Source organism: Pseudopodoces humilis, chromosome 7 (assembly GCF_049639895.1).
Source record: "Pseudopodoces humilis isolate 2021_Gansu_Grassland_sample_001 chromosome 7, ASM4963989v1, whole genome shotgun sequence".
NCBI lineage: Eukaryota > Metazoa > Chordata > Aves > Passeriformes > Paridae > Pseudopodoces > Pseudopodoces humilis.
The window spans coordinates 23,228,228-23,255,402 of NC_142206.1; the positions used below are offsets into that span (position 1 = coordinate 23,228,228).

The 27,175-nt window shown below is 38.9% G+C and overlaps 1 long non-coding RNA gene across 1 annotated transcript in view; it reads left to right on the forward strand.

Annotated features, from left to right (window-relative positions):
- The window catches only part of LOC148183991 (uncharacterized), a 56,239-nt gene that overhangs the window by 17,860 nt on the left and 11,204 nt on the right, over window positions 1–27,175 (forward strand). The window contains exon 2 of the long non-coding RNA XR_015773016.1: window positions 1,765–1,820. This is a non-coding gene — a long non-coding RNA (uncharacterized LOC148183991). The remainder of the gene's footprint in view (window positions 1–1,764; window positions 1,821–27,175) is intronic.

The window sequence follows — 27,175 nt, forward strand, 5'->3', positions numbered from 1 at the left end:
AGTCCACAATTCCAGAGGAAGGTGAAGGTACAGCTGAAATTGAAGAGAAATTTGGCTCAGGAGGAATCTATCTGAAAGTCTTTTTGTAGTGTGATTGTGGCTTTCCTGGCAGTTGTTTTGGAATCCTGCCAGACCTTTCCCTGAGGAAAGTCAAGTACAGGCAACAGTAGGAACAGTGTTTAAATAATCAGTTTTTTGTGCTTAGAACTGTCCATTTTCAAATGCAGCTCAGAAGAAGGTATAAAGTAGTGAGAATAGGTGAGGCTTTCAAAAGATCAAGGAAATAGCCTCTTGTGTGTCATAAATGCCTTTCTTTGCACAGTGCTTTAATGTGACAGATATGGGATTTATCCTGCCCTATTTTTGGAATTGTTTAATGGTCAGTTTGTACGTCTCAGATGGCTGGTTAAGAAATTAGGCTGAAACACTGGATGGCCATATTATGAGCCTGCAAACTCCATTTGTGAATGTTGATTTGATTTATAAATGACACCGTATCCTGGATTCTGTCTGGACATTTCTCCCTGCTGGATGGCGTGGTGCTAGTTTGAAATGCAGAGTCTGCTTCCCTGCCCTTGGCTAGCAAGCTAGCTGCAGCCTATATGGAATAGTTAGGATTTTAGGTGGGCTGCAACCAAACAAAGGTATCAACTGGCTTTTGCTAGGGGTAGGAGAAAAGGTAACTAAGTGGGCTGAAACTTTACATATCAGTAACTTTAATAATAGGTATTTATGAGGAATGAGGAGGCTTGCAAAGGAAAATGAGGGAGGACCTGAAGGAATGAACAGAGTGACTAAAAGAGGTAAAGATTTTGAAAGATGCTTCCATCTGACCGTGTCTTTCCACAGCTGATTATATTGTGTGTGGTGTTCATGTGTGAAGCATGATTATTTTAGAAGCCTCACTGAGAGTATTCTCCAAGCTGTCACATCATTTCTAACCAGTGAGAAGTAAGCCCCCAAGTCCAGGATTTTGAGGATTGTGCAGTCTCTTCTAAAAAGCATCTGGAAGAACTGCACTGTTAAGTGGACATGGGCTGCCAGACTGTAGAATGCTAATTTTCAGGAAAGAGAAAAAGCAAGAATATCAGAATCCCAGAAATCATGATTAGAAGAGCTGAGTTTGTGAGATACCATTGGAATCTCATTAGTTCTTTCAATTTAAGGGCATGGGACATCCAGAAAATGAAGACTCTTGCTGAAGTCTGGTAAGCATCTTAGTGGAGTGTCCACCAGGGCTATAGAAAAAATGCTTCTGGGTTTTGTTGGTGCAACGGTGTTTTCTAATTTTGTTCTCCATGGAGCAAAGATTTTATTCCTCCCTCAATAATAAAATATCCTGTCTCCATGAGTGCACATTATGTATATTTAATGTCCTATCATTAAATGCCCTTGTAAAAAGTCCCTCTCCGTCCTTCAACAAAGAAGAAATTATTTTCTGTGAGGACACTGAGACACTGGAACAGGTTGCTCATGGAAGTGTTGGGTGCCCCATGTGCTGTGAATTTTCTAATCTGAGCAGCCATTTCCAGTTGGTAGAAGAGAGAGGCTGATAGGAGCCTGCTGCTGCAGGGCTTGTGCAAACTGACTTGCAGGAATCACTAAAAGAGAATATAAGAATTCACAAGTGTGACAGGCATTGTTTTCTGTGTTTGGGTTTGGATTTTTTTTTCCCCACTGTTTACCAGCCCCTACCTATATTTTCTTTAATAACTAATGTTATTATATATTAACAACTATGCTCTTATGCTTTTTTTTTCCTAGTCTACTTTCCTGGCTGTAAGTAAAAAGGTAAAATAGAAGAAAAGTCAAAGCAAAAGGTAAGTTCGTAACAAACACTTCAAAAATATCCACTGTTTTGTCTTGTGGGATTTTTGGTGTGGATTTAATTGTTTTTAAAAAAATTAAAATTATTATTTTAAGTATTTTTATTTCTGATTTGCTAAAGTTCTCTGAACTTATAGCTGAAAGCAAAAACTGCCAATTTGAAGGTGTCTTTACACTGGCATTTTGTATGTGGAACGTGAAGACATGTTGGTGAAGTTAACTGCCTATTACAAAATAGGCAGAACTGTTTATGTTACATACTCCTTATAAACATGTAAAATTTGATATTGTTTTGATGAAAGGTACACTGGAGGGAAGAAACTGAGCTTATACTTTGTTTCTGTCTCTGCTTGATTGTTTGGGAAGGCTTTCTTTAAATCCCTGACATTGATAAGAGACATTTGAGAAGTTCCCCTTAGCCAGACCAAGCCTGGGCTCACAAGCACAGTTCCATTATTTCATCTGGATTTTATTACTGCAAACAGCTTACCCAGCTGCATAGCAGGAATGTTTAACCAGGAACAAGACAAACTTCCATAAGCTGCTTAATTCAGACATGGGACTGTTCCTTCAAATCAATTTATATTGAAATAATTACTTCTCAGAATCTGTAGAGGAAAAGGATGTAAAAAGAAAATGAAAATCTAATTAAATGGAGGTAGAAAGCAGTGTCTGAGTAGACAAATCTTAAGCTTTAGCAAATTTTCAAAGGTTATGTTATTCTTTTTGTCCCTAGAAGTCTTTTTACTTTTCTCTCCTCCTCTTGCACTTTTATCACTGTTTTTGAACAACAAGGAAAGCTTTTAAGAAAATAATAACTTATATTTCTAGATGAAATTTGAGTAAAATTATTTATATATAATTTTTTCTTTTTTTAATGTGTAAAAGAAAATGTCATCCAACAGAATTGACAGAGCTACCCTGACAGTGTCAATGTCCTGAACAGAAGAACATAATGCTGTTTTCCCAAGAGCAAGGGTCTTTATTTGTGGTGTTTGCAGCTAAATTTCAGCTTGGGCAGCTGTTCTGCTTCCTCTAATTCCCTCTTTATAACCTGTGTAGTTGTTCTCCTCTTCACTATTAAACTGCAGGTAGCATTATAAATTCACTGTGGTGGATGAAGTAATTCATCTATAGCATGGGCTAAACTCCCTTCTTCTTTTGCAATAATTTTATACTAATTTAACTGCCCACCTCAATGGAATTATAATGATGGATAGCAGAGCTCATGATACTTCAGTGAGGCAAAAAAAGGACATATTGAGTGTGTATATATATATATATAATATAAAGGTAAAAATACTGAAAGAGTTTTGCTTTGTCTTGGTAGGGGGAGCTATATTTAAAGTAAATCTGATGTATTTTTAAAGGGAAAGACACTGGAAATATGGAAATTTGCTTGTTTCAGGGCAAGTCTAGATTGAAAGCATAGATATTGCATGGGGTAGGAAAAGGGAGTCCAACTTCCTCTAGGGAAAGTATTACAGGGCAGAGGGAGGGGAGGGGTTTATATTTGGGTCAGGGTGTTCAAAATCAGTTTTCTGAAGTGAAGCAGCTAATCACTAAGACAACAAAAATGAAAAGTGGCCATATACAAATACCTGAGGAAGAGTAAAAATGGGCAAGCATGTACAAAGCTTAACACACGCGTGCAATCTCTCTAAACCTCCTGCTTTATTCAGTACTGGGGATTTTCCAGCTCTGTTGTAGTTTGTCCGTCTGGTAAAGCCAAATGTACCTATCCCCTAAATATTTTCCCCTTTTTTTTCCTTGAACCCATATGAACGTTTTTGTATTCACAACTTTCTCCAGCAAGATATTACAGGTTTATGCTACCCTGTGCCCTCCTCGTTACTTCGAACGTTGTTCCCTGTAGTTTCATTTATTGGACTTCCTTGAAAAGACCATCTGTCTCTGTCCAGCCTTTCCATGTCATTTCTGGTTTTGCACACTCTCCATATTCTGCCTAAATCCCTGCCACCACCTGAAATATTTTGCCTATCTGTTGTCCCTCGTAGGGAAGCCACTCTTTTTTTGTTACTGTTTTGACATTTTTTTTATCCCTGTTTCCCCTTCTGAAGATTTTTTTGTTTTCTAATAAGAGATGATTTTCAAGGGTTTCAGCCATACACTCACCGTTCTTATATATTTATGTCCAGTAAGACGAATTGTAGATTTAAAGGGTGGCATAGTGACCTGTTCTGTTTATCCTTCTTTTGCAAATTCCAAATGTTTCCTTACTGTTTTCACTGCTATTATTGAGTGCTCCCTCGTTACTTTGTGGAACCAACTGCTGGGACCTCCAGTTCTTTCTCTGGTAATGGCCATGTATAAAACTAGGAGTCATTTTCCTTTCCTTATGCTTATTTCTACCTGCCAGGTGAATGCTTTTGTGAGGTCCTTCAGGTTTCACAGTCCTTTCTCATCCTTACTCCTTTGAATGTTCTTTCTATCTCTGGCAAACTTCCTTGCCTTACCACTAACACTGCTTTCAAGGTTAAGATTTAATAAAATGAATAGCACAAACTCAAGAGTTTCCACTAATTACTTCCCTCCACTGCAATACTGATCAATTATCCATATCACACCTCCTCCACCTTCCATCTTTCAGCCACTCACTCAATGCTTCCTCATTCCTAGACATTTTCCACTTATTCCACTGCTGCTTATTTGTTCTAAAAAACCTATGGTAAGAGTTTGTAGAAAAAACAAAACAACAATTCAAACCTTTTGGTTATATAACTTTTTCTGTTCTTGATTTCTTCTAATACTTTAATAATTTGATTAAATACAAGACTTCCAGCTGCAGAGCCTGTGCTGGTATCCATATCTGATACACAGATCTAAGGAGGTCATGTCTTTGTAGTTGCCCTCTAATTATACCTAGTGGAAATTGCTTTCTGTTTCTCACTTGATTTTCATCCTTTGTCTTATGATTCGCATAAAGTAAAGAATTTTTGCATTTGCATAATAAGAAACACTGTTCTGAAAAGAGTGTTCTTTGCATTCATTTGGTCTTTTTCTCACTCGTTAGTTTCAAAGCTCACTCATGGTTTTTGTTTAAAGTATTGCTACTCGGCCTCCCTGCAGTTCAGATGCACTCCATCCCTCTTGTGCAGGCTTCTTTCAGATGTGAACCTAGGTATTGTCGCAAATTGAAGAAAATAGATTTTTGGAGTTTCATGCTTCAGATAAATTTGTACTGGCTTCACACTGCATCTACAACAAATAGACATCTTGAAGGAAAAGACACATTTTAATCACAAAAGGTTGACTTTTGCTTTAACACTAGGAAGAGATAAGTTGTCACAGTTGAAAACATTTGAAAATGGGTTTTGTGTTTAATTTTTAATTTTGCTGAAGAGATCTCATACAGCAAAAATATCCTTAATTCTGTGTTAATTTGTTTGTGGAGAAATTGGATATTTTTTCTTCTCAAAAATAGCATTATAATGGACCAGCAAAATTATCCAACTTCTGCTTCTGAATATTCCAAATATTAATGAATATATTGAGCTGATGATGGGGTTAGTGATGCACTGTAGAAATGTTAAAATTTCATACAGTCCTGCTTCATTCCTATAGCTATAATGAAGAAGGCTGTATTGTGGATAATTTAGATAATCTGCAGGGGAAGTAAAGCAATGACTGTGAAGGAGAATGTGGCGTGTCATCCCCCTAGGCCATGGAACACTCCATTTGCTGGAATAGCTTCCAACTGCTATTTAGTGGGCAGCTAGTGGAAAATAAAATTGCTTCAGGCAAGTGCGAATCTTATTCTGTATTATTAATGTTTGCAGTCTGGGTGAGGAATAGGGTAAACTAACTCCATTTCTAATAAGGGCAGAAAACTGGAGGCTAAAGGAAAGGGAGGAGAGGATCAATATATTCTTTTGGCAAGATTTCTTTTGAAGGATTGTTTGTGTTGTGCTGATTTTTTGCTGAGGGTGGAGGCGGGTAGGAGTGGTAAGTTAGACACCTGTAGCTTCTTCTGGAGACTGATTTCTGTTATCTTATGGTCATCCACAAGTGACTTGCTGATGAAGATGGTAATCTCTGGTTTGGAAGAGCTCAGGTATTTCTGAAAAACTGCAAGAGAAGAGCATTATGTGAGAGAAACATTTCACACCCTGAAAGCTGGATGAGTTCACCATAGTGTGCTGAAATCCTCTGGGAAAATGAGAATGTATGTTCTGTATGCTAACAATGGAGATTAACAAAATAGATTTCCACTGAGAAAATCTGAAAGATTTCAAAGACAAGAGTTTGTGTTTTCTTTGTTTAATGGGTTTTGGTTTGTTTTGTTTTTAGGTTTGGTTTTGAATAAATAAGCTAAAGTAAAGCCAGCTTTACAGTATTGAGATGATGAAATATTACAAATTATATAAAGAGTATCCAGAGAAACTTGTTCATCTGGGAATCTGTGTGTCCATTTATACCAAAAATTATTGGAGTCTAGGAGGGCTGTGGAAGGAGCCCATCAGAAAACCTTTTCTTCCAAGTTTTCCACATATTAGCCGTAGAGGAGACTTTCCATTTTATAAAGGAGATATCCCAAAATGGTGTCATCTGTGAACTGGCTGCCCTCAGGATACAGAGAGGAATGCTTCAGAGACAACACAATGTTTTCAGCAGGATGGTATGATGATCTTGCCTCAGGCAAGATTTTCTTTTCCTTCCCACTCAAATTTTCTGTCAGCTCTTTTCTCAGTGTGCCACCTGCTCTCCTGTGGACTGGATGTTAGACATAGGAAGTGCATGTGGTATATCTCTTCTGGGAAATATCTTCCAAACTGTGCATGGCTTTCTTTCCTGATACCTCCTAGTTCTTGATCAGATTGAGTAAGGGTGTGCATGACTTCATCAAGAAGAGAAAGCGGTGTGTTCCAGAACATGGGCTAAAACATGCAATGGACGTGAATGAGACTGAGTGAACTGGTTGGTGCTCCAGTCTAACGTGCAGATAAACTCTAATAGCCATATTCAATACTTACATTTCTTTCCTGAAGAAAGAAATCATGGTGTAATCACTGTGCTGGAGTGGATGGTGGTGTCTCTCTACATGCCAAAAAACAAAAACAAAAACAAAAACAAAAAACAAAACAAAAAAAAACCCACACCCTCTGGCAAGCCAGATGTGAAGATTTTGCCTTATCAGCATAAACCTTTGGATATACCAATCCAAATACCAAGTGCAGACTTAACTTCTAAACTCTATAAGATTCATTTTTATCTTAGATACAGTGGATACAGGGTTTAGTGGACATGTGCAAATGTTGAAGTTCTTATTAGCAAATGGGAATCAGAAAACATGAAATCAAGTTTAGTAGTAACTCCAAGCCTGAAAACTGCATTGAGATTTCTGAGAAGCACCAAGCAGCAACCTGCAACTTCTGTTAACATTCTGAGTGGTTTAGATTTTGACTGTGAGAATGTAGATGGGGAAGATGAGAAGAACTCCACATATAAAGCTATCAAGAGAAAAATAACTACCTGTCAAGTGAGATAACAACTATGTGATATGATGAGAGATTTTCTTTATTTTTCCACTGGATCAGATTTGAAGCATCATAGGTAACAGCTATCAAACAAATGTCCAACTATGATGCAAACAATAATTTGCGTGATTTCTCCCCCTCAAACCCTTCCCAGAACTGAAGTAAAGCTTTACTGCTTAATTATTCATTTGCCACATCATTTTCCATTTGTGTAATTTTCTTTGGTGCATTGGCTATGGTACATTGTGCTATCCTATAGTACCTCATCTGTTGTGTAAGTTTAAAAGCAGTTAATGTTGGAGTAGGAAGGGCTAGCCTGACAATAATAATTCAATTCACCCTTGATTTTCAGCATTCCTTTGCACCATCACACCATTAGTAGTTGTTGTGGAGGTGGGTTTTTTTACTTCTCATTGTGAGGCTTTGATTATTCTGTTTGGGGAGGGCAGTTTCTGAACTTCCTGTGGGATAGTTCATTTCCTAAAGCCAGCACTGATTTTTTTTTAATTTTTTTTTTCTTCTTCCATTAAGATACATGGCTTTACTTTTAGGGTGTACTATTTATGGGTTTTATGGATTCTTTTTTGAGAACAGAAATGGAGCAGAATTATGCAGCATAATTATGACCTTGGGCTTTGGGGAGGCTCAGAAACCAAGATTTTTCTCCTGTCCATCTCCTAAACACCAAGCCATGGTGTGCTGTGTGACCAGTCAGATGAAGAGCAGCTGAGAATCCCTTGGACTCTAAAGAAAAGCAGCAGACATAGTTAATAGTGATTCAATAAGAAATTAATCCACTGACTGCTGATAAGATTTACCTCGTCCTTTTTCTTCAGGGAAAAGTAGATCCCTGATGCTCTTGAAGCCCCAGTGTCTCTAAGAGCAGATTGCTGTGAGTGTGTAGGACTAATGGACACAGTGGTTGTGTGCACACTGACTGTCCCATGTCTCCAATTTGCTACAAGAACAGGAAGAGGCTTTGCTGCTCCTTGGCAAATGAAAAAGCTCTTTCAAAGATGAATGCTGAACTTCCTATTGGGTCTCCAAGCCTCTTGAGGTGAAGGCTGTATGGCCTGCAGCACAGCTGAAATCAGGTCTAAAAGTCAAGCTGCAGAGGCAGGAATCCTGTTCAGCTGATATTGAGGCAGGAGAGTTGGTGGAGCCTGTCCTTTTAGCCACAAGTCTATATGTAGCCTTTCTGACCAGAGAGCATTCTCTGTCCCCAGCAGCAGCCTCTAGAACCTGCAAGAGACATTAACTACAGTGCTGTGGAAAATGGGAAATAAACAACCTGGCTATTGACTTAGCCTTCATTTTATAGGTTAACTTACAAAGAATCTTTTGTTTTCTGGCTTTGTTTTAAATTGAAAGCCGAGGTTTTCCTTTAAATTTCTAAATCACTAATTCAGTGTTAGATGGGTAAAGAACACCTTTACTCACCTCAAGTATTTATTAGCTATTCTCTCTTTTCACAGAATCAAAGAATAGTTGAGATTGTTACAAATCTCATGGGAATGCCTAGTCCAACCTCCCTCCCTCAAGAAGAGTCAGCTGAAGCAGGTTGTTCACGACAGTGTGAAGTAAGATTACAAACATCCCTGAGGATGGAGACTTTACAGGCAATGTTTTAGTGTCTGACCACCTTTGCAGCAAAAAACTTGTTCTGTGTTCATATGGAATTCCATGTGCATAATTTTGCATCCATTGCCTCTACTTCTGTCTTGTGGCACCTCTGAGACAACTATGATTCCATTTTTAAGACCTCTTTTTGGACATTTATGTACCTTCCTCTGCCAAAAGTTCTCTTCAGGCTGAAGAGTTCCAACTCTCTCAGCCTTTCCTCATGTGAGGTGCTGCAGTCCCTTAGCTGTCTTAGTGGCCCTTTCCTGGACTTGCCCCTGAAAGTCCATGTCTGGGAGCTGGGGCACCCAGAACTGAGAGCCAGCCCTCCAGATGAGGCCTCACCAGCACTGGGCAGAGAGATCACCTTCCTCAACCTGCTGACAATGTTTTTCCTAATGCAGGTCAGGATATTTTTTTACCTCTTAGCTAACAATTCTAATTTCTAATCTTATAAACAGGGAATGCATAAATGTAAAAATGAAGAAAAAAAAATAAATGGCAACCACTAAAGAGCACTTAACTTTATGGATTAAGAGAAGAATATTCAAGCTTCTGTGTAATCACCATGTCAGTAATGCTTAATAAGACATCATGACTCCTTGTAATGTCCTATTTTTTTCTGAAATCATTGAGTAAAAGAAAAATTGTGGCAAAATAAGCTAAAATGGTGTTTCCTCTCCCTTTCTCCCCCTCTCCTTCATCCTTCAAGCTAATAAGAAAAAAAAAATCATTTGTGGAGGGAGGGAATATTGAGGATTTTTGTCTGAACATATTTGATTTTTTGGAAACCAGAACTTTGATTTCATAAAAATATTCTTGTTATGATTAACAGGAAAAACACCAAGGTGAATATAGAAATAGTTCTGCATTCACTATTTACAAACCAAGAGCAAGATCTGTGTTTATCAAGACCTGGTCTATTAGTTGAAGGGATGTATGAGATGTGCACTTGCTGCATCCTTTTAGAAGCAGGGGTGAAAATGGGTGCTCTGTGAAAATGTTCTGCATCTGAGTGCTGGGATATTAGAAATGGGGGAGTGGATCTGAGGGAAGGGCAGGGGGCAATATGGAGTATTAAAACTTGTGATTGTCCATCCCAGAACAGAGCTTGCATTGGGCATTCATAAGCTCAGATAGACAGCGCTTCTGAGGATATCACAAAAGGAGCTCATGTAAGACAGGACATTTTTCATCAGGCAGAATTTAAAAACCCCTCCCAGAGAGGCTGGTAAGACTGGCAGTCAGCCTACAAAGTCTTTGTTATCTCAGAAGTACAAATCCTCCTCGCATTCCTTGTGGGATACCACAAAATTAAAATCACCCTAACTTCCCTTGATCCTAGCCTGCTATGAGACTTATCTAGAGAACAGGAGGGTTCTCAGGCCAGCACAGTCCCATTACACCTGCCAGTCACAGTGAAGACTCAGGAGGTGAGTACTGATGGACAAAATTCAAGTATGGAGAAGTGAGAGATATGGTCTGTACATTTTTAGGAAGCACTGATAGGGAAACTTCCCTTCTATCTGGCTGGGCCACAGGTCCCCATTGTTGTGCAAAGGGTCAGCACCAGTTCATGACCCCTTGCCTCAGGCTGCCACCACTCAAAACTCAACCTGCAGCTGGCACTGCACATCACACTGTACTCCTCAGCAATGTAGCATGTAAAGTTTGAGTGCATTCTTTCTTTTCATTGCTTAAATGATGCTTAAGAACCACTGTCACAAGGTACAGTTGTCCTTTCTTGTTAGGACTGCCAACCCTTTTACTCTGTCTGCGGTATGAGATGCAAAGTCTCCTTAACTGTTAGAACAGTACCATCATTATGAGATAGCCAAACAACAAAATTATGCAAGAGCACTACCAAACAGATGGTGTCCTGGTAGAGTGCAGCACTCCTATTTGAGTTTCTTAAGCTCTTACATACAGAATATTATCCCTGCATCAACAAAAAGATCAGAAAAAAGTTCTTTAAAATGTTATCCTCCAGAAGAGCCTTGCTGAGAGCAGGTAATAGCCAAGAGACTTTGGCTGGTTGATCTGTTACTTTTAGGCAGCATGCAGTCACTAATCCACTGGGCTTTATGAGTCTATTTAAATTAGATATATGCAGGCAGTGCATTATTTATAACCAAAAATCATGAATAATTCAACATGCCCACTCTCAGCAGGTATCCAGCTTGTGCCAGAAGCCTGCACTAGATGCTTGCTTTCAGAATAATGAAGAGACTATTAGATAAGTCTCTTTCACTTGTATGCTCCAGTTTGCTCTGTCTACTCTTCCTTTTGTATTTCTAGTTTGGCTCTTTTGTCAGGGAAGAAGAATAGACAATGTATTCTCTACATTATTCCCTTCATCTGGAGATGACATACTATGTCTAAAACAAATTATGTAAATCCGTTTAGGATGAATGCATTAATTTCATTTCTGTTTCATTGTGATGGAGACAGTGGTATGTTCAAGACAAGGGACTTAAAGGCAGCATGGCACAGGGAAAGCACGATGCTCCTGGCCTAACAAATCTAGTCTGCTCCACTCCACTGCACAGCCTGGGCTCAGCTGTGTCCTGAGTCTACTTGTGGCTGCTCAGACTTGGAAAGTATCTGTTGAATCACCCTAATGCTCAACTCTAGAGCCTGGAAAAGAGTTCATACTGCCTCCTCTTGTTATAATCAGTGATCTGAGTTAGAGCTTTCTAGTAGGAGGGTTACGGCTGCTTGTTCCTCTCTGAAATTTGGACTCCAAGCCCAGAGCAAGCAATAGAGTAAACTAAATTTGTCTGTCCATTCTGAGCCTGAGCTTTTCTGAAAGAACTTCCAGTGCTATTACTTGTTTCTGCCCAAGAGTAACCAGGTATTACGGTCATATTTTCAAATGCTGGGAAACCTGAACAATTTGGGGAAGAAATGAAAATTCTTCAGCACACGTGACATGCTGGGCTGTTACACACAGAAGTCACTGCAGCAGAGACTTCCAAGTTCCCTACCACTGGAAACAGAATGCAAGTACTTTAGCTGCAAGCTTTGTCAGTAAATCCTTAGTGGACTATTACTGAATCAGTGAAGAATTGTTGAGGTGTTTTTCTAGGAAATAAAGCATATTGATTCAAGCTCTCTGTGCGACTACAGATGAACCATTATTTTCTGTACCTCAGGTCCTCATTTATATATCTGCATAATGATAGCTCCCTAATCATTGCAGTAATATGAAGGGGAAAATGCACCAAAGATAGTGAGGCACTTGAGAATCATGGTTTGGAAGGCAAGTAGAGTTACCTAAATATTATAAATAGAGTTCTTCAGCAACAGCCCGAGAGAGATTGCTTCTGTAGTCACCAAAATACAGCAGTTGGAAAGTACAGCCAGATTATACAGGAGTATAGCAGTATCACAAAAATTTAAATAAAAACCATGATTAAAACTTCCTGCATAGTTACTGCTTAGAATTCTCAGCCTATATGATTATAACAGCTCTGTGTGGAAAAATGCAAGTCTTCAAATCTTGGGGTACATCATGGGGTCTTCAACGACATAAGACCTTAGTAAAGTGTTTAAATGAATAATGTTCTTGGGTGTCGTTGCTTCAGAAATAAGAAACAGAGAAAGAATGCTGTGATCAGATATGCTGTCATCATTTGTACCTCGTTGACTTTTGACTTCCCCATTCCCTGCCAAGATCTCTTATAAAAGCACTGACCTTAGCCAGCATGGCTTTACAGAAGAGAATCTAACCAAATCACAGAAACGGTAGAAAGTCCAAAAGTAGAAAAAAATATACTCTCTGGCAATATAGTGGTATGCTTAACTGGGATTAAGCAGTAAGATCTATTTCAAATACTGTGTAAAAAATCCATACTAGTGTGAATTCTTCTTGATATCTTTTTCTTGGTTTAGCATCTTAATGACTGCTTATAATTCCCCTGTGACTGTGCAGTCATTCAATGACAGAATCATTTCACAGTATCAGATTGTTTTGTTCCAATAGGAAAGACAGGTTCTGTGCTCCAATGGGAGAACTTAGCTTATTGTGGCAAAAAAAAACACTTAGAAGATAAAAGCCTCATGGAACTGCAGGATAATCTGAAAAAAATTCTTAATGATGGCATTTAGCTAAGAAGTGGAAATTCTTCCTAAATATAATAAATTATCAAAGAGATATGTCCACTTCATACTGTGTGATTTGAAGCTGTGGTGGCACACATGCATAAAAGGTTTACTGTAGGGATGAGAAATAAAGGGTGTAGCAAATAACTTTGGTCATCGGTGGTTCTACTAATGGTTCTGCTGTAAGATCCCCTTTTTCCTACCAGGTGAACTATAAGGGGGAGAAATTCCTAACCAATGATGGCTTGCATATGAAATTTATGGATCTCAGAAGCAGAATCTGAAAGTCTTGAAGGGAGGAGGACTTGAGCTTTCATGAAGCCTTGTTACCAAGTTCAAGATGGCCAGTTGCAGCTGAAACGTTGGTGTGAGATTCTTTGCCCTCATAGATCATAGAAGAGCTCTGGAAGTCAAATTTCAGGTATCTCAAAGCTTTTATTTTCATCTGTCACATGTTTTCTTTTAAGGTACTCCTAGAAAATACAAGTTTTATATATATATATGTGTGATATAAGTGAAAGATGAAGGAAGTGGAATCTAAAAGCTGGTTTTTTTGCAGCTGCTCTCCTCAAACTTTGCTGTCTTCATCACAGCCAATGCCTGTCATTACCTGTTTGCAGAGGAAAGTGCTTTCCTAAAGCTGTATTAGCAAGATATTTACTGCTCAAACTCCTACTTCTTACAGGTGTTTGGACCCCAGTAGCACACTGTGATGGATTTTTATGTCAGTGTTGCCACCATAAGTAAAGAATAAAATGTTGTAAGAAAGTGAGAAGGGAAGAGATAGGAAATCAAGGCTAGATTCAATTTAGGCTAGGTTCATCTTCCATTCTCTGATCACTACAGAATCAAAATCATTTTAAAAAATGGGATATTTATTTTCATAAATTCTATCTGTAGAAGTGAGATAGTGTTCCTCTGTTTATCTGAGGAAACAAGGCACAGCAAGATTAATGCAGAATTTCATTGGATGTAAAGAGCCTGGTTTTAGGATGTATTTCCAGGGCACCCTTCTCAGAATGGAAGTATCTAGAAGGTATTGCAGGCAGAGATTTGTATGAGGCCCAGTAAAAATCAGGCACTGACTTCTGCAACTTTTGCCATTGGTCAGGCTACAACTGGGAGTAAGCAAGTTGAGAGGTGTTCCTAAATGTAAATAAAAGAGGAACGGTATCTAGATGATCAAGAACTTGAAATTAGTAAATATTTTATAATGGAACACTACCAATCTGAGAAACACTGAGGAGGGAAAAACAGAAGAGAACTCTCCAAAAGGCTGCTATCAGTTGTGAGTAGCATTAGCTGTTCATGCAAAAAACTGTTTTGTACCTCTCAAGGGCAGAGAGGACACACATCTCTTCTGCCTGTGCCCCTCAGTGACCCTTAGCTGGCCAGAGGGCTTGTGTGAGCTCTGCTGATCTCATTGTATATGCTACTTCCACCTTAAAAAGAGAGCTATAATCTCTTCAATGCTGCAGAGTATGGGTGTCACCAAAAATTTCCTTGAGGGCTCAGAAAATAGGGCAAGGTAGAGGAAGAATTTCCATTCATTTAATGCACTGATGATCTGCAGTTTGCAGGAGCATGTCTCATATTCTGCAATTTGACTTAAAAATCTATTACTGGATTGAAGGCAGCAACTCTGTGGTTTGATGCCAGAGCAGGGCCACCTATTCCCCACAACCTTCATTGCAGCTCTGTGAGTGCTACAGTGGTGACAATTCTGTTCAACTTCTAGCAGAAGAAAGTAGAATTTCTAAGAGATCATTTGTTCACAGATACTGTGAAGATAGAGACCTTGAATTCCTTCTTCAGCCTTAAATATCCTCCATCAGGACCTTCAGAGAAACGCAGAAGGTCTGAAATTACACCATCTCTGGCATATCTTCCTCTTTGACAAATTTAGGGCTTCATTTCTCAGGGCTATCAATTTGGCAACTTCTTAGCCAGTGCTAAATTTACTGAAGGTTGAAGGAAGTTTCTAACCATAATATTTGGATTTATGAAGTCTTTCTTGTAAGACATGTTCTCTTTGAACATCATTGACTAGGAAATAAGTTAAATCAAGACGTAATCCTGCAGCATGTCAAGCACTGTAGTGTGGTATAATGTCTTCCTTTCTGAACGAGTGCACAGGCTGGAATTGCTCTTACCTTGGGCAATGACATGGAGTTTCAGCCTGAACTTTCATGTATTCCTCCCCAGTTTCAACACCTACCCACCCCCTCCCCGATATGTATTCACTCCTTTCCTTCCTTGCAGTTTTTCACCCAACCACCTACTTTTCAATCCTTATGACACTTTAAGCCTGGGCAATTTTCCCTTGAACCAGCAATTGCAATTGCCTCAGAGCCTCAGAACTCTTGCTGCAGTTCACCCTCTGTCTGATCCTTCTGGATCCTTCATGGATCCTTCTACACAGCACAGTGATTCAGCAAACTCTCAGCATCTGATTTCTTTCTTGACAAGCAGAACTGGTTTGAATAGGATAGGATGAGAAAGTCAGAGATTGCAGATATTCCTGTATCAGATATTCCTGTATCAAACTGAGACTTGTTTGAAGTTTTTGAATAAAAAAAATCTAAAGCAAAGTATCAGCTGAAGCAAAATATTTCATTTAACCTTTAACTGCTTCAGTTTTAAAGCAATCACTGTAAACAAAAGAGAATTCTTCATTTTCAAAAAGGTCAGAAGTGTTTAGATTACTTTGAAATGCTTTCAAGATGCATATATAAATAAAAAACGACAAAAAACCCAACAATGAAACAATACCCACAAAAAAACTCTGAAAATCAGAGGATTTTCATGAAGCATTTAATGGAAACACTTTCTCACCAGCATTATGAAACTTTAGCTTTCCTCACTTTCTCTTGCGATGCTAATCCTGGACCAGTATAACCGTATAGCTTCAGCTATGCCTGATTAATTCCATTCTGCACCAAACTCAGTGGATGAACCACATTGGGTGCATTGATGCAGCTCACGAGAGGCCAAGCAGAACTGCCTGTGCTGGTCCAGAAAGAGCAGCAGAGCTGTGTTAGCCCTCCCTGAGTGGAGCTGAGCTGAGCTCTGCCTGCTGAGCTCAGTGCAGGGCGTCTGGGTAGAGTGCCAGGCTAACAGAGGGAGGCTGCTCCTGATACCCTAGCTGGGTTATTTAAAACCAGGTGATGTGCAGACACTGAATACTCAGTTGTTCAGTGTCAGTAAATCCTTTCTTTGTGTAGTGGAACACAGCTGAACCACAGCTTTGTAGGGTCACAGGTATGAGGAAAGTCTGAACTGAAATCAAGTACAGCTCTGGTTTCCCACGTTTCAACAGGCATTCTGATTAGCACACTTTGAATTTCTTGTTGTGTGTCAGACAGAATAAACAGTTCTGTTTCCCTATTCTGCCAGGTATTATGTAGGCTCACAGTACAGTAAAAACCATGCTCAACAGACTGAGACAAACATAATTTTAAATGAAGAACTACTGTCTCATGCTTTGAGAGAAGTGCTGGGGAACCTCCACCTTGGAGGCAGCCGGGACCAAGCAGAACAGAACAGAATAATTGTTATTTAGCAAATACCAAAGACTAATTCTGCACTCAGTACAGAACAAAAATCATGCAGCGGTACCTGTCAGCACTGGGTCCTTGGAGGGCTGGAGTACACCAGGAGGACAGGGGCCATTTTCTGTAGGCTTTGCAGTGTCAGAAAGAGCTGCAGTAGACTGCAGTGAAATACATTTTTGCTGGGAGTTGAATTCTGACTGGACTACTAAAACGTAGCATTATTTTTCTGTATTTATCCAAGACAGACTGAAGCTTTTTAAATTGCCTTCTTGTCTGCTGGCAGCACCTATTGAGAGCTGAAAAGGCTGAAATGGCTAAAGAGGGAGATGATGAATAAAAATTGTTCAGTTGTCCATTGCTCAGTGGATCAGCAGCCTCCTTGCTCATATCTCACCAAATGACCAGAAGTGAGGAGGGCAAGATACTGAAGATACTCCCAGGGTGTGAGCATGGTACAGCAGGGACTGTCCTTTTGGAAGGCACAGAGACATTACTCAAAGCTGTCATTAATGTCTGTTTCTCTGCAGCAAGAGTGCTCCACCTTATCTGACTGATGTTTGTGACTATAGGGATTTTTTTCTGCTGGGGTGGTCTTTTTGTTACACTGTGATGCCAAATGCCTTCTGCCTGGGCACAGCAAGCTGTCTGGCAAAACCTCTGTGTTCTGGTGTTTTGTGTTGCTCTTTGTGAAGTAACGTGGGAAGAATGGGGTACTGGAAAAATAACCTTAAAAACAATTAATTGAAAGGTAATGTTAAAAATAAAGGTCTTGATTTGACACATTTTCCTTCTATTCCTTCTTTCCATTTCTCCTGAGTTCTGTCTACTAGTGGAGGCACGCTGGCTTAAACCCAAAGTAGATTAAACTGAGGTTTTCCTACTTGTATGCAAAGTTTCTTCGCCTTAAATAGAGATTTTGTCGTGAGGAGACTGATTCTTGCCCATTTGTCCCTCAAGACAACCTGAATACCTGCAGCTCATTGATATCTCCCATTGCTCTCACACTGCAGTAGATTTATTTTACATATTAGGCCTGATACTACAACAGTTTGTGCTCCCTGGGGTACCCACAGGATGTAGTAGCAGATGTTCTGCATCTTGTAGGTCAGGAAGCGTTAGATACTGACACTGGCTTGAAATGACCAAAGACTGGACTGTTAGCCCACAAACACATCTCTTTCTCTGTTACCATTGTTCTACTTGGACTAAGATACGTGCCAAAGTACCTGGAAAGGATGAGATTAAGGCAAGCAGGAGTGGAAATGAGGAAAAAGGCTGAATTTCCTTCTCTGTTTTCTGCTCTTTTTTTCCCCGGCTTTATTCATGATTCCAGGCCTGTGCGAGAAGACACAGAGCCTCATGTAAAAACTGATGTAACAAACATGATTTCATTTTACAGCTTCCTTCAGTTACTTTAACTCATGGCTCAAAAAGAGTCAAAGTGTTATCTTATTACTATGAATTGGCAAAATTTTGCATGGCTTTATGTACTGATGCTGCACATTGTTTAGATAAGTGGTACCCTTGTCCTTAGGCTCAAGCCCTGGGAATTGCAGTGATGGAAATGCCAGTACTGCCTCAATCTGTCACTTCACATTGGTCTCCTGAGACAAGAAGGCCACTTGTTTCCAGAAAGGCACAATAATTTGTGTCAGCTCGTTAAGCTGGCATACTGCTGATTCAGGCACTGAACTCTAACGAAGCACTTTGTCCCAGCTCTGTAATGGCCTGTCCCTTGTATTGCCTTGGGGATAACTGGGATAAGGTCCTGGAGGGAAAGGTCAAAGAACTCAGGAAAGATTGTTATTGTCAATCCGAATTAAAACTGATGCTGGAAATAAAATATTTGAGTAGTGCATTAAAGAACTGTATGGGAAAAATCTCTTGGAGAGTATGTATAAGTGTTAAACTCCAGACAGAATAGAGTTGCTGCCTGTATATAAGTCCCTGAAAAGGAAGGAAGGATTTAATAGATTAGGAATGGAACTTTGTCACAGTTTATTAATTCATTTCCAAGACTGAGGGAGGAAGTCTTTATCAAAAATACCACAAGGAGAAAACGCTAAGTGACCAATGCAAGATAGGCCAAATAATTTTGCAAGAGGCAGCAGGTAGTACAAGAGATTATTCAAGGAGGTCAAACAGAACAAGTTTTTGAAGGATTTTTTTTTTTTTTTTTGGTTTTGGGCAATGTGCAACATTAAGCTGTTTCTGACAAAACTATTTAGGGCAGATGTTTGGGAGGGCAGATCCTGGAGTATACTTCTTTATGGAACTAAGGCTGGTGCAGTGTTTTGTTTGCACTTTGTGTCTGCTTGGGTTGATTTAATCTGGATCTTTTCTGAATCCTGCTAGGGGTGTGTCAGAAGTGAGAGAGAAAGCTCATTCCTTCTGAGCTGAAACAGCAGCTAAGAAATGTAGACAAGGCTGTTCAGTCTTGCAGAGAGGTCATTTTGGTGAGGGGGGTGGAGAGGGCAGGTGGAGAACTGCTTTACAATTAAATTCCTTTTGATCCCTTTATATTAAGTGAGCTAACTTTTTCAGATGAAATTTGCAGCACCAGTTGATGTGCTTAATTGGATGAAGAACTTTAATACAGCTGTAATTTTTATAACCTCTGTCCCAAGCATGCTTCACCTGCCTTTCTTTTGTGCTTTAAATAGTTACAAATATTGCTAGATAACCTGAAAATGCTCTCACCATTCAGTCTTCCTATTAATTGGCAAATGAGAAAACTCTTTCATTTACTGTGTGCTGCATTTTGCTGACTACTTGCTTTGATTTGGTAGTTTAAAAACACCTAGGTAAAATCCTATTTTCATTTGCCTAGGATATAACTACTGAGTCACACTTCTATTCTCCTATATCAAACAAAAAGCCGAGGGAATTAAAAAACATTTGGTTTTGGGGAACCAGTTCAAAAACCAGGCTCTTTGGAGGATATTAATTTTTTTTTTTTTCAGAATCTTGCAAAAAATGTAGTTGAAACTGAATAACCCATTCAGAAAAAGAGGTAGACCTCTTGCTCAAACTTGCAAAACAAATCTGGATTGATTTTAGTTTTGAGGTATGTGGTCCCCTGCTTCTGTCTTCTGTGACAACAACCATCACAATGACTTCACTTGCACCTAAAAACTGCCAAGCTTGATTCTTCTGGGACCAGAAATACAAAACACTATCAGAAGATGTGGACTTGATAAAATGTTCCAACTTCTTGACCCATGAAGTTTAGGAAATCTAAACCAATACATCCCCAAAATTAGGCATTTGAGATTTTATGGTTAATTGTTCTAAAAATACACATGAAAGTTAGTGGCATTATCTCCTCTGTCTCAAAATATTGATAAATTTTATGTTTACCATATGAAAGTTTGTATATATTCCTAAACTGGATTTTTATCTTGGTCTTCACAACCAGAATGAATTGCTTTCTGTAGACCTTGATTGCCACAGCAGCTTCATTAAATCTTCTTCAGATTATTTCTGACAGCAATATTGGATACTGGAAGAGCTTCCAAGTGCTGTAAATTTTCTTAGAGTGAATGCAGCTGGAATCCCTGAAGAAATACAGCAGTGCTTAAAACTCTTTTTGATTCCTACCCCACTCTCTTTCTCTCCCCACTTCTCAACATGAGAATCAACTCAGATGTTTCCCACGCATTTCATATTTAAAAGCTATTAATGACATTTCTTATAGAGTATTTCATTTAGATGCTGTTTTATACAGCAACTTCTGGCTTGGCAAAGGGAGGATGACATTGTGAACTTGCAGAAAGTAGTCAGTGATAGGGGTGTCTGCTAATATATTTTCTAGGCATCTGCATTACTTAGCTGCATTAAGCAGGTTCATTTAGTAGCTGTGTTCAACACTTTGTTTCTAAATGAACAGAATTCATATCTCTTCTGCTCTTCATTTAACTCTGTTCTTTATTTTTAGAAGTATACATCTATATAAGCCCTCAAGTAGCATTCAATTGTTGCAGCAGTTCATGGAGAACTTCTAATAAGTTTGTACTAGCTTTTAGTCTCTGAATTCAGGCATGAAGTGGTCTTAATGAGCAAATTCTGAAAATGGGTGTATGCCTGGTGAATACTGACTGCCCCTAGCAAAGGGATAAGGGAGGCCTCCCTGGCTCCAGCAACACTTCCAGCTTCCACTGCAACGAGCCCGTTGTCACCAAATGTCTTGAAGAAGAGAACACTCCACAAAAGCTGTTGGAAGTGGTGATCCTGCATGCCTAAGGCCATAATCTCAAAAATGCTAACAAGACAGTGTTGTGTGCACTACAGAAGTATGTAATATAATATAATATAATATATGAGCTAATATATATTATACTAATACTAATATCTATTATTAGTTACTATATTATACGAATATATTAATTAGTATATTAAGCATGGTTTTCTCCCCCGTAATTGCAGTGACTGGAGAAACCAGGAAAAGGTTACAAATGAAGAGGGTTTTATGGCAGGTTCTCTGGTTTGCAAACTGTTCCGGCATATATTAATTTAACATGAATATATAGTAATATATTCATATAATAATTCGTTTAATAATTCACATGTACTTAGAGATTTTTTTTCTTTTCTTTCCTCCTCCCATTTTCATTTGGGATGACTGATTTACATAGTTTTCTTATAGGCAGAAAATAGTATCCTTTAAATTCTGTTATATTTATTTCATGCTGTGAGCTAGTGGTCAGGTGATCTCATGTAGCACATTTTGATCTGTCTATAAATCAGTGTACATTACCATGTTCTTAAGGTTGAGCAGGGTCTTGCTGGGACAGAAGCATCTGCTCCTTACTCCACAGAACTGTAATCACAATTTCAAGTAAGGGAAACTAATAGATGTAATTCTGCAGAAGACTACAAAGACTTTTCACTGGGGCCGTTCTCTAAATGTCTCTCTAGCTGGGGTTGAATTATTTAGTAATGAGATTAAAACCATTCATAAAGTCTTGCAATGGGAAACATTTTATGTTCAGACACTGGGTATAACATAACTTTATTCATGTTGGAATAAACAGCATGGTGCAGATAAACAGCATTACTCTGTTCAAAGGTAGTAAGCATCTGACAAAATTTATTTTCTGTCTCATTTTGAGAAATCTTGTCTTTAAGGGAGATGATTATGGAAGCCTGCCAGTGATAGACAATATGTGCAGCTCAGTTCTGTCACATATGGATTTGTTAAAGTGGTTAAGGTATCAACATTGTTTTTAGCCACAAAATTAGACTACAATTCATCACAGCCCAAAACAATGTGTCTGGGCAGGGTCCTCTATAAAAAACTGTGTTTGAATATGGCTGAATATTCCAGAAAAGGGCTGGAATTATTGTTAGCAGGAACATATGCCACTAATGCTGGTAGCATGTAAATTCTACTTTCTAAGTCATATGTGCCTATGTAAAATAAAATATGCTCATGTCCCACTGCCACATTCCACGTTTTTCTAGAGTGAAATTGGATGCATACATTTAATTAAGACATCAGAGAAAGGAATAGTTGGCTTTGCTAGTGCAAATTAGTTTGAAAGCAAAGAGCTTCCATTATTCTCTTTGCTTGTTAGGACAGACAGATTGATTTTATAATTTCATTGAGACATAGAACTAACATTGCTTTTAAGAGGGGAGTGGGATACAGAGTGTGTAATAGCTGCATATTCAAGAGGTAACAAAAATGTTCTTTCTGTTAGAGTGAGGAGCAAAGATCTTATTAAAGTGGGTGCATTTTTGGAGGCTGAAGAAAAATACACACCATATCTGAGCAGAATTGCTGACTTTCTTTCTCCATGAGCTAAATAAGCTCTAGTTATTTAGAATTCCTCAGGGTCACTCATGTATTTGTGAAGATATGAGTATTTCGTATGAAACTCTTTTTTGTGTGAAACATTGCTCCTCACATGCCCTCAGCTTTGTCAGATTTGAGATGGGAAAGACACAGTGTAATTGAAATTCAAATAAATTGGATGCATGCCTCTGACTTTAAGCCTCGTTCTCAACACAATGCTCAGAAGTGGAGGAATTAAGGTGAGTTTCTCCTCCCCCCCCTCCCCGATTATTTTCTACAGATTAGTATTGTTCAAATGTTGGTGGAATTACACAGTCCCCAGAGATTTTAAAAGAATCAAACAAAGCTTTGTGTTTATCCTCCATCTACATTCTAAGATTAAACTGGATTTTAAACATACTGAGGCATCCAAAATCTCCTGGGCTCTCAACTGATGCTTGTAGCAACGCAGCCTTCATGACAGGAGGTGGGGAGCTACAGCATGGGAGAAAAGTGCTCTGTAGTCTCAGATGGCACAAATGAGCATTGGCTGCAGAGGGGCTGCACTGCCTTACACTCATTGAGGATTTTGTGCATTAAAAAACTTTTCTTTAAGATGAATATTCTCCATCAGATGTCAGGTCCTGTTTTTCTCCAGGTCAAAAAAGAACTACAGAACTAACTTTTGCCCATATCCTTTTGCTGCTGAGTCCGCCTAGCAATCTTGAATAACAAAAGCAACCAAACTTGAGCCAGACGAAATAGCTACAAATCAAGATTGTGCTCTGCAATGTGGAAAACAACATTAAGATTTTGATTGTTTTATTTATGTATTTATGCAAATTATGAGGAACACTTGGTTTGCACAGCTTTATCATTAGAATAATGCTACTTAGTCATGCAGGCATGTCATTTTACAGTGACTGTGGGAGCTTCATTTTTAATGTAAGCCTATTAGGAGCTCAGGGTAACTTTTCAGGGTGTCGTATAGGAAGGCAGCATACTGATAGGATTCACAAGAACTAGAAAATTCCCCAGGAACCTTTCTAATCATGTTTTCTTGAACCACATTTTTCAGGCCCAGGCATCTAACCTCAGGGTTCAAAGAAATATCCCACCCAGCTTCATAGCCCTTTCATCGAATGAAAAAGAGAGATGCACAGCAGTGCCACACTTAGACTTATCAGCTTGCACATAAAACATACGTATTTTTGGTGAGAGACAAAAATATAATTTTTTTTCTCTCCTTAATTTGATACAAAGTTAGATGTATTACCCAGGAGACAGTACCCTTCTCCAAAATATCTTTTTTCTGGCTAAGTCTGTCTCTAGTTTGGTTTGACAAGATACAACAAGTCAAGAATATTTCACTCCAGTACAGCTGATCCAAGACTTGTTTTGAAGATCCCATTGTTTACCAGGCCCTATTTCACTATTTTATGGCTAGTGAAAGAACTTGTACAGAAGGTGTTGAGATCCCAGCTGAATATCCTGAAACTTAGGATACACTGGTGAACCAGCCTCACATCTTTACCTGGGGCTGGGCAGGCTTGTACTCGTGTCTCCTGTGTGGAGAAGGAAAACATTCTATTTCAATACTAAGTTTAAGGTGGGGCACTATATTTCTCTGCTGCCTGTGAGGGAAAGATGTGCTCTGAGAATGCCAAAAATTGCAGAGGAGTGTGACACATTGCACACTCCTACCAGGACTTAGCAGCAAGATGAGAGGCTCTCAGTTTGGGTCATGTTGTGTGGCCACTATCAAAAAGGAAGAAAATGAGGGACATAGGGCCATACAGGGCCAGTGAAAAGGAAATCTGTAGTAGTACCTAACATAAAAGCTTTGCCATTTGCAACCTGTGTACCTTTCCTCTGTTCTTTTCTTTTTCTGAGCATATCTAAAAGGGGAATTTTGTGTTGGATTTGAAATTACGAGACCCCCTCTGTACTGTAAACTCTTGCTAGCATGGTGTTTTGTTATCTAAAACTGACCATATGGTACATAACTGAGAGCTGTGTTAGCAACAAAACCCTAATACTTCTGCTCCTTATTTGGAAAAAAAAAGAGTAGACCACAATTTTCTATTACTTGTCCATCACTTTAAATGTGGTAGGAGTTCCAGGGCTATAAAAAAAGGATGGTTTTGGGAAAAACTTGGTTATGAATGCTGTACTTTAATCAGAGATTTTTGTGGCTATAACAAACTGGCAGATACTTCAATATTACACTTAGTCTGAGTTAATTCAATTGAATAAAAAAAAAAAGCTTATTTCTAAATGGTTGTTTACATGATTGTCCAGTATGAAATAAATGAAAAGTTTGGAAATTCATCTTGGATCTCCGGAGTTTCCCCATAAAGAAATTACCTCAATTGTTCTTTGTTAAAGTGTTCAGGAAAAACAGATGTCCTGTTTCTGGGCAGCTCCAAGACAAGTACTGTAATAAATAAAATTAATTGTGAAGATGGAGAATTAATGAAAGCTGGATTTTTTCAAGGGCCCATAGTGACAGGACAAGGAGGAATGGCCTTCAACTGAAAGAAGGTGGGTTTAGATTGGATGTTAGAAAGAATTTCTTCACTGTAAGTGTGGTGAGACACTGGAACAGGTTGCCTAAAAAACTTGTGGATGCCCCAACCCTGGAACTGTTGAAGGATGAATGGTCTAGAGAAAGATGTCTCTGCCCATGGCAGTGAGTTTGGAACTGGGTGATCTTTAAAGTCCCATCCAAACCAAGCCATTTTATGATTCTACGATAAAAAAAGAGCAATAGTAGATATCTGACTCCTAATCAGAAGTTCACACTCCTTTCCCAGTTCCATCAGTGTTTCATGTGTGATGGTCCTTGTGGGCATACTTGGCAAGATATTCAACTTTTAAACAGAAAGCAAGTGAAAAAAAGAAAAAAGAGGAAAATCCATGATCGGTGTACACATTCATTTTGGTTTCCCAGATAATTTCTCTGCAAGCATTCTTAATGAGAACTTCTCTGGCATGGAGCAAAAATTACTCAGTTTTGACAAAGGTGTGTATTGTGTTATAGGAGCAGGAATATTATTGTGTGTATGCAACCTGAGTTGAGATTCCATCTAGTTATGATTCAGTTGTGGCACTTAATTACTGCATACTCAGGTCTTCTGTAATAGATGTGTTTTCTTAACCTCCAACCTCCAAATCTCCCAGCTGCTAGACCAAGAATTCTTTTATAATTGAAAAGCTATTTGGGAATACTCCAATCTTTTTTTGAAGTGCAAACCGCAGCACAGCATACTAAGAAAGCAATTTATTCGAAGTCAGAGGGGCAGGTCGCTCTGTTTCAGATTGTCAGTGTGTTTTCAGTAGGTTTGGGTCCTTTTGATTAGGACTGGGGCAGGAGGGGAGTTGATTGGACTTTGTTGAATAGACTCCAGGTTGTGAGCTATTTCCTCTGAAATACTCTTCACACAGCAGTTGATTTGCAGCATGTAAGGTACATGATAACTTCTCATACAGAATCCATATAATCTAAACCCCAAGATAAATCAAAAAGTGTTGTGCATTGTGATCCACTCTATTCTGCCTCTTCTGAAAGTCAAGAAAACACTGAAAAATAGTTTGCATACCCTTGGGATATAAACTCACTACTCTTGTCTAAAAGCATTATCAAACCTGTAACTTTGGGAAAGATGTTAGCATATAAACAGGTTTTATCTTCCTTTCACCTCTTAGACTTCTAAGCAAGAATCTATGAAATTAAATACTGTTATTCAAGTTAAAATTGAATAGCTTTCCTTTTTTAAACAATGAAATCTATGTAAGTAAAATTTAACCTGTACAAATGGTTCCAAAACTAATTAGAAGGAAACACAATCCTTACCTGGGGAAATTCCAAATTTAATTTATAAAATAAATTGTGTCAAATGCATTAGAGCTACGATATGCCTGATAGACACTTTAAATAGAATATAGTGATGTGCATATTTAATGACAATAAGGAAAACCAGAAATCTTGCTGAGCTTACTTAGTGATTTACATCCTAACAGATAACAGTTGGGTATATTTTCCTTGAGTTGTCTGGATATTGTCAGCTGATGCACTGCCTACTGCAAGTGGCTAGGAATCATAAGCTCATAGAATCATTAAGGTTGGAAAGAATGTCAAAGATCATTGAGAGTCCAGCTATTAATGTAGCACCATTGCATTCACCACTAAACCATGTGCCAAATGCCACATCTACATGTCTTCTGAACACTTCCAGGGATGGGTCTCTCCCACTTCCCTGGGCAGCCTGCTCCAATGCCTGACCACCCTTTCAGTGAAATTGGTCCTGAAACAGTTTTGGGGTTTGTCTGTAGTGTTAGGCTGTTCAGGAGTGTTTTGCAGCTGGCAGACTGAAGACAGTGGGGTTTGAAGTAGATGCTGTATGGACTGTCTTCATGTGACTGAGATGCAGGAGACTTTCCTCATCCAGTGTCTCCATCTTGTCAAAAATTGTTCTGTGTATAAAATACGCAAATCAGCTGTGCTGTTGAAAGACCATGGGACAGGAGAGGAGATACATGGTACAGCAGCAAAACACAGTTCTCCCTGACAGCTCAGTTTAGGAGCTGTTTAGGGGCAGAAACAATCTTGCATGTTGGGTTGTACACCTTGAGGAGGGCTAAGTATGATGAGGGTATGAATAGAAATAGTCTTGAGAATGGGACATAAGTGAAGCATACTGACATTCATAGCTACTGACAGTGGGAGAAACTCTGAAGGCGACTGCTCGATACCTTTTTTGACAGAAAGGTGAGTAGTTCTGTTTACCAAATCA